General features: G+C 41.5%; 1 protein-coding gene across 3 annotated transcripts in view; it reads left to right on the plus strand.

Moving 5' to 3' along the window:
- The first annotated feature begins 13,207 nt into the window (after nt 1-13,207).
- LOC101858033 (28S ribosomal protein S17, mitochondrial) overlaps nt 13,208-14,920 on the plus strand; it is an 18,780-nt gene continuing 17,067 nt past the window's right edge. The window contains exon 1 of one of the 3 annotated variants that reach the window (XM_005099546.3): nt 13,208-13,306. The gene's annotated coding sequence lies outside the window, so the exon portion shown is untranslated. Of the gene's footprint in view, nt 13,307-14,366; nt 14,462-14,493; nt 14,711-14,920 lie in introns of those variants that run through there. The other 2 variants (XM_005099549.1, XM_035970085.1) reach the window with 2 other exon arrangements.

Raw genomic sequence — 14,920 nt, forward strand, 5'->3', positions numbered from 1 at the left:
CCAGCAACAACTTGATACAATGTTGAGGTGATCAGCTTGAGGTCCTTCACTCCCTGCTTGACGACAGGAATTTCGTCGAACATTGTAGCCATTACTAACACCCAGCACAAAATCTGGAGATGAGTAGTAGTAGTATGGGGTTTTACGGCGCTTGCAACTGCATAAGGCCATATGAGCGCGCTATCTGGAGATGAAGACAAAAAAAATAGAAAAGTGAAAACAAGAAACAAAATTTCACAGCAACGTTTTGCAAGTTAAGTCAGTATAACTAACTGGCAAATATCACAATGTCCCCTTTCCACATTAGAATAAATTATTGTTTTTTTGTTTTACTTACAACCCAGGCAAGTCATAGTTCCATCGATTGAGTATAGTAATAGTAACAAAAAGAGCAAGGCTGACACCTATCATGGTTGAAAACTCTACTTTGTGCCTTCAAAGACAAGGTCCAACCCAGGGGTGGGGCCTACCCATCTACCCATGTGTGTGTATTGTGTGTGTGTGTACTATGAATGAACTGAATGAGATTGGGGGGGGGGGGAGACAGACAGACATAGAAGAGAGAGACAGAGACAGAGACAGAGACAGACAGACAGACAGAGACAAATCACAAAGACAGAAAGACAGAGACAGACAAGACAGACAGACAGAGAAAGAGAGATAGAGCATGAGGGAGAGAGAGAGAGACAGAGCGAGAAAGAGAGAGACAGAACAAGAGAGAGAGAGAGAGAAAGAGACAAACGGGACACACAGAAAGAAAGGGAGGGAGAGAAAGTAAGAGAGAGTGAGAGAGAGGGAGAAAAAGGGAGAGGGAGAGACAGAGATATCGTAAGTCTCATGCATTTTTGCTATTTATTGGTGTTAGGTTTGAAGCTGGCTGCCTTACAAGCCTGTGGCCCCACCCCCCCTCCAATCGAGTGCAGTTCAAGCTAGGAACCTAAATTAATTTTTATTTTATATACATCAACATACTCAAATAATTTACTACCGGAAGCATTACGTTTTTTATTCAACAGTGGATTTTTTAAACTCAAGAATCACAATGCTGAGAGTAGTACAGAGCTCTCTTGTTTTAACCCTATCTGTACGTCGTGTTTTACTATCGTATCATACAACGTGGGGAACTCTGTGCCACCACATTTACTTGTTAATCCAATCCGTACGCTTTGCATAGCAGTCTGTCAAAATGATTTTTGAGAAATGCTGAAAGTTTCAAAGAGATCTTCGCATTACAAGTATTCTAAAATGTGAAGAATACAACCCCGGGGGTACAAAATGACCCCAGGGCGTACGGATAGGGTTAAAGAAATTTCAATATATGAGTGAGGAGTCCACGGGAAAAACAGAAATAGTCACATATACTGAAAACCATGAGGGTATCAATTTTGAACGTTTGTTGACTCACGTTCAACTGTTGGTTGATTATTGTTGTTAGACTTCCCATCCAACAAACAGGAAAAAAACCCCAAAAAACAAACATACACAAGTCAAACAAATATGAAGCTATTGAGTCAGCAAGCTTTTAAAATTGACACCTTCACAATTTCCAGTTTTGACTATGCCCGTTTTCCCAGTAGACTCCTTATATATATATTTGTATAAATTCAACTTTTTATTGGCATTACTTAGAATGCAGAGCTGAAAATCAACTAATACCTTGCTAGAATTAGGGCTGGGCAATGAGTCGCTTTAGCAAAATCCGGATACTATGTTAGTGCACCTCTTCGGCAAAAAAAATAAATGATATGAACTGCTTCGGCAAAAGGGTTAGAACCACTTCGACAAACGGGTTAGCATAACTTCAACAAATGGGTGCACCCACTTCGGCAAACGGGTCAGGAAAGAGAGTTAAGAGTCTGAATTCGGATAATGTTTCATTGAGAATTATTCGGTTATCCTTGTAGATTATCCGGATTTTGCCCACCTCTAGCTAGAATACCCGAGGCTGACATACATTCTATATCAGGAGCACATTTCTGTCCTAGTTTAAATTTTCTTATTTACATTTAAATCTCGACCTTGAAGAGCCACATGAAACCACAAGACAAGATAGCAAGAGAATAGTTACCCCCCCCCCCCCCTTTCCAGCCCGATCAAAGATATTCCCTGCTCTGATCTTGATCTAATAACCCAAACCCCACAAAAGAAATCATAAATTTTACTTTACAAAAGACAAAGCACAAAGAAACAACATTAAGGCTGTTTATAGAATGAGGAAGTTAATATGCATGATGCTTAATTTTTAAAAATATAAATCAATGGGGAGGGGGGAGGGGGGGCACGGCGTATTCTTTTACTTTCCCTCCCGTCTCACACTTAGATACCCACTGGTCCCAAGGTGCCCATGTTCTAACCACGAATATCGACTTCATACATTTCCATAGAAAATTAATCTTTTAAAAAAAAAAATATTCGATGGTTTTCAATCACCCAAATTGCATAGTGATTTCCAATTGGGGGGTTTCAGGGAGGCATGCTCGCCTCAAGTAAAAAAAAAAAAATCTGGGCCACGGGTTTACAGGACAACTTGAAGTTTTGCATGATTAGGTTTGTCAGTGTGATCTGCAGAAAAAAACAATGCAGTTTGACCCCCAAAGCAACGCCTCCGTGTGAGGGAGCAGAAGAAAGTTCAAAATTTCGAAGTGACTATTTGGATTTGACTCCGATAAAACAAAAATTATATTCGGACTCTGAATCCAGTCCAACATGACGTCCCTTCTGACTTCCCATATTTGTTCCTAAATATTTCCAGCATTTATGAAAATTTTTCCGGTTATAACGATAACAATCAAGACGTGAGATTTGATATCCAGTAACTAGATCTATCTAAACTGGCCCTCTCTGCATCATTGGTAAGAACAACCAAGTTGAGTTGACCTTGCCGGGGGCAAAGTTAATGATGTCTACCAATGATATTGCACGTAGTGATCACGCACTCTTGGCTTGCTGGGGGAAGAGGCCACGGCTGTCGATTTTGAGAAATGTGATTTCTTAAAAACATTAATTACAGAAAAACTATAACACATAAAATGAAATTAAACATGTGGAAAGACTGATGGTGGTGGCAATAAAGATAATGCTGTAGTGGTGGTGGAAAGACCCCGAGCTGTCAATAACCGTTTAGGCCTACGTAGACACTGCCATTGAACAACGAGAGTGCAGTCTTTTGACTTTTGACTCAATTCCACAGGTCTAGTAAGTAATTCTAGTTCTAAATCTGGTTTTACGTAAAATTCTCTCACAACAGTTATATTATGTAACTTCCTAACACTCACATAACTCAGTTAGATCCAGAATTAGAAGCTGAGCCTGAATAAATAAAACATTTTTTAGGACCCGAGTCCAAATAGGTAAAACCCATTTTCCGACTCGATTCCGAATAGATAAAAAATCTAATCGGACTCGAGTTCGAATAGAGCAGGCAAAACTATTAGCCTACATGATATCTGCGATTGAGATGAAGTCGATATTCATGTTTAGAACATAAATAGAGTAGAGCCAGATAACTTCGCCACTCTCAGCTCGCGACGAAACAAGATACACCCCCTCTATGCTCAACGAACTGTTTCGTCTGCATCTTTTCGTTGCCAATGAAAATACAGATAAGTGGCTATCCTCACCCGGGGTGAGAATAAAAATACGATCGACCTCTCACCCCGGGTGAGACGTGCCAGCTGTAAAAGAAGACCTGTTTTTCCTAATTTCAGAATACTGTCTATCGATGAGGACGATCAAATTGACAAAAGCAAAGAAAAAAATGACGCTAAAGTTATAGCACAAAAGTAAGCTAATTTAATCGTCTACAATGTAACAAATATGCTATGGCTATTTCACTTTTCGAATTGAGCCAAACTACACCGATCGCCATTTTGTTTTGCCCGGAAGTTCTCGCAAGATCCACTCCTCCTCCTCTCTCTCTCTTTCTGAATACTGTCTATCGGAGTGGACGATCAAATTGACAAAAACAAAGATAAAAAAGGATGTTAAAACACAAAAGTATATGGCTACCTTTCGAATTGAGCCCAACTACGCGGGTCGTCATTTTGTTTTGCCCAGAAGATCTCTCACGCTACTTCTCCCCCCCCCCCTCTTTCTCTCTCACTGCCCACAGACAAAATTGCACACTTTCAACACAAGAGCGCTGGAACGTTTGTTCACGGCACAGAATTCTACACTTCTTTTATCACAGTGTAGAATTATGAGGTTCACGGTGAACGCTACATTGGTTAGCCTAGGCTATCACGGTGAACGCACACCGGGTGAGAATAGCCAAAAGGCCCGCCTGTGCTATTCTTAACCGGGGTGAGAATAGAGGTGGCCAATGCAGATAGTCCACTGATTGGTTTGCATGCTAGTTGTACTTCAGCTGCTTCGTTCTTTTTTTAAGTGGATGTGGTGACGGGGAACTTCGCCAGTCCTTGAGGGGACCTTCGTGGGGCTCATTGGAAATTGCCTTCCCGTTAAATTTAGCCTACATAAGAAACAGAAGTGATTGCCAAGGACAAAAGTGGCAATGTAGGCTAACCCTACCACATTAGCCAGTAGAGTCTAATATTTTCTACCTTTTTTGTATAAAAAATTTATTTTGGCCGGATTGAACTTTGGTGGACCCACCGTGTTCACATGTGTGTATTAACCCTCACCCTGCGGGGTCGGGTTTATGTCGCCCGATAAGCCTATTTCGGCACCTCGTCTGCGTTCTGGTCCCGAGTCAGTCTAGCCCCTGGCTCAGCGCACGCACACCGCGCATCATCTTGTGAAATTCGGGCCCCAAGTCAGATCCCCATTCACGCAGGTCTGCTTGAGTTTGTGTGCATTTGTGGTCTTCTTCTAGAACCACCTGCGTTGGTTCGTAATCGAGGCATATGTCTCATTCAAAACACGCCAAGTTGGTAGCTCTACATGTTGGTCCAATGAAGTTGTAGAAGAAATGAACCCACTTAGACATGAGGAGCTCGAAAGGATAGTCAGGAAACAAGACTTCCATTTTTCTATACAAAATCTTTCAAAAGAGCTTGATTTTGTATGAAATGATACCACCTGATAAAAAATAAGCTTGTTTGATAGTTTTGAAATAACATTGTGCAGGTACAAGGAACACTTTGAGTGCAAAACATTCAGAAATTGACCTATATTATCCCTTTTCGAACCTCAGGTCAATCATAACAACAAGAGCGTCTAGAAAGGTTATTCAAAAGGGCGTAACTACTCGTAATGTTTTATCAGCTTGTGAGAGGGGTTTATTCATGTGTTTGTAACACTTTATAAATACAGTGGAGTCCACTTATAACGAGTCCTGAAACAACGAGAAGTCTGTAATAAAGACACTGTTCTAAAACCACGTTTTTTTCCCTTCTTTATCTTGGTAAATAAAATACTACTATAGCGCTATCGGACAACCAGGGGAGTCGGTTATAACGGAATATTGCTGCTGCTGTGCACAGCGCACAAGCCAGTTATACATATAAACCTCGCCAGGTGAGAAACTTGTAGGTGATCTAGCGAAACCTAAGATCTCAAATCAACTCCTTGAGCGAAACAAAGAATAGGAGAGCCCACGTATGCCAACAATGAAGGTCGGAGCGAATGAGTGGGGAGGGTGCGGTAAGCGCAGACAAGCAGAACTCATCGTGTGATCTGGCCTAGTCTAGATTATCTAGGCCTATCACTACCCATGCCCTCACTTCTCCGATGCGAGGATGGAGAGGTCACAATGCTGTGATGGAGTGATGTGTAGTAACGTGCACAAGCAGACGAAACACACAACAGGGTGTGATGGGGTGGGGGACAACACAGAGGGCGAGTTAGCCCAGAGCGCATTCTTTCTGATCGTCAACGCCGTGCTGTCAACATCGCTAGCGCTTGAGAAAGAAACCTGATTTGATTTTTGATCAAGTAAGACCCAGAGGTCATGTTGAACAATGTCATCATCAAGGGAAATAACAAAAAGAAATAAACAGAACTCCAAACTGATAGATTAAGCCTACTTCATTATTTCCATTAAATTTATTACTGGATTCCTTATAACGAGAATCCTGGTATAACGGACCTTTCGCACCGGTCCCCTACCTCTTGTTATAACAGGATTCCACTGTAGAAAGCTATGAAAGACAGAGCGAAATTTTCTTCATCTAGCAATGCTAATCAGGCTTTCCCAATTTGGTCCCCGTTTGCGGGTGAATTTTTGGACCGGGCCGTAGCGTAGGTCAGTAACTTTGTCAACTTCGGTCTGCTTTATTTCTGGACCAATGTGATGAAACTCGGCAACCAATCAGAAAATACAGCAAACTTATGATACGTGGACGTTGAAGTTTGTACGCATAAATTAACCTATACTTTTGGTTTCGGGAACACTTTCCTATCGGGCGCACCGAAAACTATAAGGAGCTTGAATTTCAACGCCGAGATGGCAATAGATCTATCTGTCCTCTATAGTGTGCTCAAATTCGAACGTTTTGTGTCCAGTAGTTGTTTAGACCCGGTCGTAAATCTACGACTACCCCACTATCCAAAGCGGCTTCACACGGAGACCAGCCATTTTCCCGTCACTCTCACAGCAAATGTATGTGACCTACAAATCCCTGCATGACTATTCCGAGCCCGTTCATTGGTCACATGAAATACGGCAATGGCGGGTGCGCCCATCCAGTTGTTTTTGTCTCTGTATCCCTGTAACATGGAAAAGGAGGTATTCCGAGGCGAGGTTATGTCGTCTAGGGGTGTTCGCGTCACAACGGAGGAAAAAGAATTTTTAATTGTACGGTAGGCTAGATTGAATTTTACTTATCTTTTAAGGTTGGCATGGTCTAAAAGTCATCAAAGAAAGCTTTGCCATTATTTAGTCACGCTGCCAACATATATTCTTAAAGATCTCATGTTGTGATACGATGCCATATAAAATGGACTCATCCAGACACCCCTTTTCCGCAAAATCGTAATATGTACACCAAAATTTTAATTTTAACACAATAACTACGAAATGGTTAGTAAATCTGACGGCAGAAATGATTTCTCCACCCAAAAACATATCCGTTAGCCAAGTTTCTTTCTAACACTCCAATTAATTACCGAGATATCGTCAATTTTCTTACAGAATATTGCAACCCAATAACTTTTCTATTTATGAACCGATTCTTAAAATTCAAGAAGCATAATTCTTAGAATTGAAAACTCTTTCTTAGGTATCAAATAAAAAAACGAAGTGAGAAATAGTGCCGATCTTTATTTCTCCTAATGGTATCCGGCCTCGTGATTTTTTGCCTATTTATAGAAGAGTTCCACGCCAACTTTCTTTTTGCCATTCTGCGAGGTCTGGGAAGGACCAAATTCTAGATCTATTTCAATTTTCAAGAGCTAGTCTACAGATTTTTTTAAAAGAGTGTAAAAACGTGAAAAAGAAAGGTTTCACAACAGAATGAAATCAAAATTAGAACAGCCCATAAACATCCACAAAAATTAACAAATAAGGGCGTGTGTCCACCTGTCCGAGGAAGATTGGCTGTTTTAACCCTAAATGTGCGTAATTTTAAAAAAAAAGTACAAGATTACATTACATGTAAATTATGGAATCACACACAAGGGGCCTGCCAGTGTCAGTAATATATATATATATATATATATATATATATATATATATATATATATATATATACACACATGTATATATATTTAGAATCTAACAGGGCTCTCCTTTACGCACATTTGTGCGTATATTACCCCGTAAACCTGCAAATAACCCCCTTTAAGTTTTGGTGGTGCGTGAGCTTTACTCTTTAGAATTTCGTTTCGGGGGTTTGCATACGCATTAAAACTTCAGGTAGTGTGCGTCTTGCAATCATCATTTCCCCCCTTCTCTACCCCGAAGCCGAGTCAATGATTTAACAAACACCCCCACACATAACACCGCAGTCTTACTTTTGTCTGTGACTCTGTGTCAGAAGCAGAAGACCTAGAATCTACTCATCAGCTGCGCGTAGTTCCCGGCGACACCGGCCTGCTTGAGCACAAAAGCTCCGCCCACATTGTGGTCGCTCGCATTATATTTGCTGGTGTCATGCCTTGAGTTTACCCTTGCCGTGAGATTACCCTCATCCTTCTTTAACACACTAGGTCTAGTAAACATGAATTGTCCACCTTCGAAGGACTGGGATGGCTCTGAAAAATAAGGAATTAGTTTATTTTCCAAACTTGCCACTCATCCCGATGTATTCGGGATATCCAGATTTTTTGCCCCAAATTTCGAGCATCTCGATTTTCCCAATGTTGATCCCGTGTATCCGGATTTTAAATTTTTTTTGGTTCCTTCTGTTGTGCTGGATTTTTTGTAAAATCTTATTCTGCCTTCTTTTCTGTCGTGGGAAGCACTCGTTAAACTTTTAGTTAGCAGAAACTCGCACTATTTTTCTAAATCTCTATTTCGACTTTAGTTGTTGTGTTGGATCTTTGCACGCCTGTGTTGTTTCAAGAAACATGTGTTTTAAGTATAATGGAAGTAGTAGTGGTTGGGCATTCCGACTTGAAACATTCTCAAGACCTAGGCCCTAAATCATAATCATTTTCGCTTTTATTTTTGTTTCAACTCAGCATTCTCCAATGATGGCCTGACTGATAGCTGTTTTCAGTTTAAATTGCGACGCACAAATGATCAATATTATTCGTAGTTCTGCTATTACTTTCAAAACAAGCTTTATCCGAGTTCTGGTTAGTTGGGCTCGTCAGTAAAACTCTTTCAATCGCGCTTTCGCACCACGTGACATGTCTCCCATCGAAGTGAGTTCCGCGCGTGTCGTGGACCGTCCGTCGACGGGACAATTTAAGTTCATGCACACCGGCTGAAGTGTCTTTCGGGACATATCGGGGGGTGGGGGGTGATGATCGCGTGTAAAACACTTAAACTAGGACAGCTTGACGTGATACTTCAGGATAAAAAAAAATAATGGTAAAACACACAGAGGCATGGGTATGCACACGCACCCCCCCCCCACACACACACCCCTGGAAATTGTTTAAGTCAGTTTGGCAGTGACCTTAGTGATAAGTCGTTGATCCCGATTTTTTCCCCCCACTGAGATCCTGACTTTGAGTTTTTTTAGTTTTAGTAGAGGTTTTACGACGCTCACAACTGCAGGTCATATGAGCGCCAAGGGGTGGATGTCAACAGAGAAGTCCTTACACAGGGAATCAGACTTACTCTGCTCTCCTTTCTAACTTCAACACCACAAAGTCTGCTTTTGACTATCAAGGCCCCCCGGAAATAGCGGGTCACAAGAGTGTGACAAACATACTAATGACTAATGAAGTAGAGGAAAATTACAATAATAAGGATTAGGAAAGAAAAAGCAGCACAGTTATGAGTACGACATTGTTAGATCAGCCCTTACAATTCTACTGAGCAATAGAACGAGAAATGTCCCCCCTTTGGGAATGACCTAAAGACACTTCAGTCAGTGGCACCGCCCCGGGGGGGTGATCCTGACTTTTAGATTTAATTGATTGGCAAGTCTGATTTTCTTTGTGCATTACAGTTGGAATTGACCCCTTTTCGTTTGTCAACTTTATTTTATTTTTGATTTGCTCAACCACCACCCTTCCCCCCTCCAAATGGACACAACTTTAATTGTAGTCAATATTACTCATTTATTTCTTGCTGTTACTAAGAAACCTTAAGGTAATTAAAAAATTGTTAGCATTCAATCATATTAATGGTCACTGTATGTGTGTCTGTGTGAATGTGCGTGCGGAGTTAAATGTTTACATGCAAAAAATTCTTACTATAAAATTAGGAGATAATTGACTTTTATCCTTTAAGATTCTAAAACAAGGGTTTAAATTTAAATACCCCTTAAGATAGAAAACCGAAGGGTGAAGGAACCTTTTAAGTTGGTCTGAAAAGGGGAGCCCTGATCTAATGAAGGTAGAAACATCAAATTAAATGATGTTACACTACACAACATCCTCCCCCCCCCTCTTTTCCTCAACCACAAAAATAAATTAATAGAAAAACAACACATCAGAACAATAACAAGAGAAAAAAATTACACACCAACAAAATAAAACACCACAAAGAGGGAAAAATAAAAGAGGAACAGCAATACAAATCATATACTGTAACGTATTCAACAAATCAACATGGTGACAAGTGAGAAAGAGACGAAGTGAAGCTAAGTGAACTTTCTTTCAAAAGTAAAGAGGTTCGTTTTTTTGGTGTTTTAAAATTTTTTTATTTGACTTTTATTCAAAGATTTGGGGGCCAAAAAATGCCCAAAAAATCGAGCTGCGATTGATTGGTCGCGGCCGCGACAAACGCAAGAGATGCTAGTTCTATAACCCTCCATATAGATCTAGATCTAGACAGCTGACAGCACACGAGTGAACACAACACATTTTAAAGTTTAAGAGCAGCACCTTTCATAGGCAACATGTCATATCTGTAGCGAAAAACTGGAACTGTAGCATTTCTTTATATTTATAAATATTTACAGCAGACATTTTTAGGACCGATTGAACCATATTGTATACAAACAATCTTGGGTAGGCCAATAATATAATTATAGAGATCCATATATCCGAAATTCGCGGGAAAGGATGTGATTTCAGAGTGTTCGGAGAAATAGTGCCCAGCTTTATTTTCCCGAACGTTCGGAGAAATAGATCTAATGCTGGCAAATAAGAAAGGCCTAAAGTGAAAATTAAAATTTTCATTGGCATCACTACATCATCGATTAACACACTCCCATAGAGGGCTATTCATGGCGAAAACACACGTTTCCCGGCATGCACGCTGTACACCAACAGTACACACCGAGTGACCACGGCGGCCTGCCCAGAACGTCCGACGTAATCGGTTGCTGATATGATTTGCGGTGATCTTGCAGTTCCGTTCGTTAAAGTCCACGATCCATTTGTTTACACCCAGAGAAGAAATCCAGAAGTCTTGATGACCAAATAGGCTACCCATAGAACAGGGATGCAACCTACCTACATCGAATGATGGTAAAATCATGCCCCCCTGAACCCCCCTCCCCACCCCCCCTCTATATTTTTACCCCCTGAAACCCCCCTACTCTTGACTTTAACGAACAAAACTACAAAATCGCCAGATTCGCATCTCAGCACAGACACAGGACAAGAGTTAAAGTTAACCCTCGTTCTGCGGGGGCCGGGTTTATGTCGCCCGAAAGCTTATTTCGGCACCTCGCCCACGTTCTGGACCCGAATCAGTGTAGCCCCTGGATCAGCGCACGCGCACCATCTTACGTGAAATTCGGGTCCCGAGTCGGATCCCCATTCATGCAGGTCAAGTGTGTGAGCGTCAGTCTGCTTGAGTTTGTGTGCGTTTGTGGCCTTCTTCTAGAACTACCTGCGCTGTTTCGTAATCGAGGCATACGTCTCATTCAAAACACGCCAAGTTGGTAGCTCTCTAGATGTTCGTCCAATGAAATTATAGAAGAAATTGACCCACTTAGATAAGAGGAGCTCGAAAGGATAGTCAGGAAACAAGACTTCCATATATATAGCTTGGTTGATAGTTTTGAATACCATTGTGCAGGTACAAAGAACAATTTGAGAGCAAAACATTAGAAAATTGACCTATTTATATTATCCCCTTTCGAAACTCAGGTCATTCATAACAACAAGAGCGTCCAGAAAGGTTATAAATTCGAATGGGCATATCTACGTAATGTCTTATTTATCAGCTTGTGAGAGGGGGTTATTCATGAGGTTGTAACACTTTATAATAGAAAGCTATGAAAGATAGAGCGTTATTTATATAAATTTTTATCATCGATTAACACTCCCCTGGCATTCATGGCGAAAACACACGTTTACCAGCGCACGCGCGCTGTACACCAACAGTACGCACTGAGTGACCCCGGCAGCATGCCCGGAATGTCCGACGTAATCGGTTGCTGATAAGATTCGCATCTCAGCACAGACGCAGGACAAGAGTTAATGTGCACCAGCCATAACAGTGTGTGTGTGTGTGTGGGGGGGGGGGGTTCAGAATTGTTATTCATTCGCCGGTTTTGGCCCCAAGAGTAGGGGCAGCCCCCCTGACCTAATAAAAGAAAGTGGCTATTCTCACCCGCCCGGAAGTTCTCACAAGATCAACTCCTCCCCTCTTCTCTCTCTCTCTGTCTCTTTCTGAATACTGTCTATCGGTGTGGACGATCAAATTGACCAAAACAAAGTTAAAAAATGATGTTAAAACACAAAAGTAAATTAATTTGGTTGTCTACAAAGATGCTACGGCTATTTAACTTTTCGAATCGAGCCGAACTACGCGGGTCGCCATTTTGTTTTGCCCGGAAATTCTCGCGCTACTCCTCTCTCTCTTTCTCTCCACTGCCCACAGACAAAATTGTACGCTTTTAGTAGGCTACAGTTGTAATGGAACGTTTGTTCACGGCACAGAATTCTACAATTTTTCTGTTATCACAGTATAGAATTCTGTGGTTTAGGGTGAACGCAAAATTTGGTGAACGCGCACCGGGTGAGAATAGCCACAAGACTCGCCTGCACTATTACTATTCTCACTCCGGGTGTGAGAATAGAGGTGGCCCTAATAAAAATATGGTGGGGGGGTTTCAGGGGGCATGCCCCCCTGAATTTTACCACAATTTAATGTTTTGCAGTAGTTAGGTTTGATATCTTAGCTTGCCGCAAATCAAACGTATAGATCTAGACGTAGATCTAGATTTAGGTCAGGCTCAAATAAGAGGGGTGGGAACTACCGAAAAAGCACCAAGACTTTTTAGAAGGCCAAATTGTCCATTTATAGATCTACTGCCTGGGAGACCATCTTATTTCATTAGAGTCTAGATCTAGATCTAGATCTAGATCTAGATCTAGATTATAAAACACATATATAAAAACTGATCTTCCGTTAAACAATGTTAGTGAAGTTAGAGCCACATATGCAACATCTTTTAGCTCACCAACTGCGCCAAACAACACAGTATTCAATATCATGTACGGCAGCACCACGTGCTACCGCCATGTTGGTAAACAAAAAGTAAAATAATAACAAAGAAAGGAATTATTGTCGCAACAGCTGTGCAACCATAGCAACCGTATTTTGAGAAAACCACCAAATCAAGACTTTCAATAGATCAAATGACCCAATAATACAATGAAGAGTCTCATAAAAAGAAACCTTCATAAATAATTCAAAATGTTCCCCATTTTTATTGTAAAAAAAAAGAACGTTAATAGCCCTATTTGGAGCAACAGGGGAGGCTATTCTGTTCTTTCTAATTTCTTAGGCCTACTCAAGTTCACATTATTTACTAGACCAAGAGACCAGGTACTAGATCTAGATATATAGATCTAGATCTAGATCTAGAAAAAAAGTTATTATTCTAGAGATCTAAATCTAGATTTAGATACAATGTATAGGCCTATCTAAATCTAGATAATCTAAATCTAGATATCTAGGCATATTCTTTCACAGGCGAGTCTTGTGGCTATTCTCACCCGGTGCGCGTTCACCCTAAATCTAAACCACAGAATTCTACACTGTGATAACAGAAAAATTGTAGAATTTAATTTTGTGCCGTGAACAAACGTTCCATTACAACTGTAGCCTACTAAAAGCGTACAATTTTGTCTGTGGGCAGTGGAGAGAAAGAGAGAGAGGAGTAGCGCGAGAATTTCCGGGCAAAACAAAATGGCGACCCGCGTAGTTCGGCTCGATTCGAAAAGTTAAATAGCCGTAGCATCTTTGTAGACAACCAAATTAATTTACTTTTGTGTTTTAACATCATTTTTTAACTTTGTTTTGGTCAATTTGATCTTCCACACCGATAGACAGTATTCAGAAAGAGACAGAGAGAGAGAGAAGAGGGGAGGAGTTGATCTTGCGAGAACTTCCGGGCGGGTGAGAATAGCCACTTTCTTTATTTAATTTCACGGGAGGACTTCCGTAACGAGCGACCACTAGATCTAGAATAGATCTATATATATATCTAGATCTAGATCTAGATCTAGACTAGACCGAGAGAGCAGAAAGTCAAGGGCTTGGGGTAGGGGTCACGGTAGGGTTAAGGCTAAGGATAGGGGTAGTGGTAGGGTTAGGGTTAGGTCTAGGCCTCTTCTTGGGAGGATTGAAGAATACCGGACCACTCACGGTATACATTATTGCGCGAGAATATGGGCTGGGTGAAGGGGGGAGTGGGGGTGTTCAGGGGGTCTCCCCCCTGACAAAATTTTAATGAATAGATCTACCGGTCCGAGATTCTCCATTGAGAGATATTAAAAACTGGGGAAAATCATGAATTCCTAAGGTTGAGACATAGGCAAAGTCAGTCCGGTGGTCCGGTATTCTTCAATCTTACCCTCTTCTTTATGGTGTTTGATGGAGTGGTCGCTCGTTACGGAAGCCCTTCCAATTTTACATCACATCATAAGAGAGTGTAGTGTAGTGTGGAGTAGGGAAACTGTTGTCTTCGGCCCAAATACTGTAAGTTTGTCCAACTGCCAACAGGCTTTTATTTGTCGAAGTGCATTATTTTATGGCCGTCGTTATTCGGACTCGAGTCCGAATAACATTGGCTGGATTGTACTTTACCGGACCACCCGTCTCGGCCCGTGATTACTACGCACGCCTAGCCTAACTACGCACTCATAGTACTCTGCGTGCGGACAAAAGGTAGTTCCACGGGCGACTTCACGCACGCACAGCGAAGTCAGCGGCGACTGGCGAGGCGAGGTGAGCGAGAGGTGGTGGTTGAGAGTGGGCAGGGGATTTAACTTTGGTGGACCACCGTGTATCATACCAACAGTGGGGTGGGGGTGGGGGGTTCAGGGGGGCTTGCCCCCCAGGAAACTATAAAAGAAAACTCACAAAAATGCGAAACAATAACATGAGCGGACAGTCGTGTTTACTTATCAATGGGGGAGTTTCAGGGGGGCTAGCCCC

Source organism: Aplysia californica, unplaced genomic scaffold (genome assembly GCF_000002075.1).
Source record: "Aplysia californica isolate F4 #8 unplaced genomic scaffold, AplCal3.0 scaffold00217, whole genome shotgun sequence".
Taxonomy (NCBI): Eukaryota; Metazoa; Mollusca; class Gastropoda; order Aplysiida; family Aplysiidae; genus Aplysia; species Aplysia californica.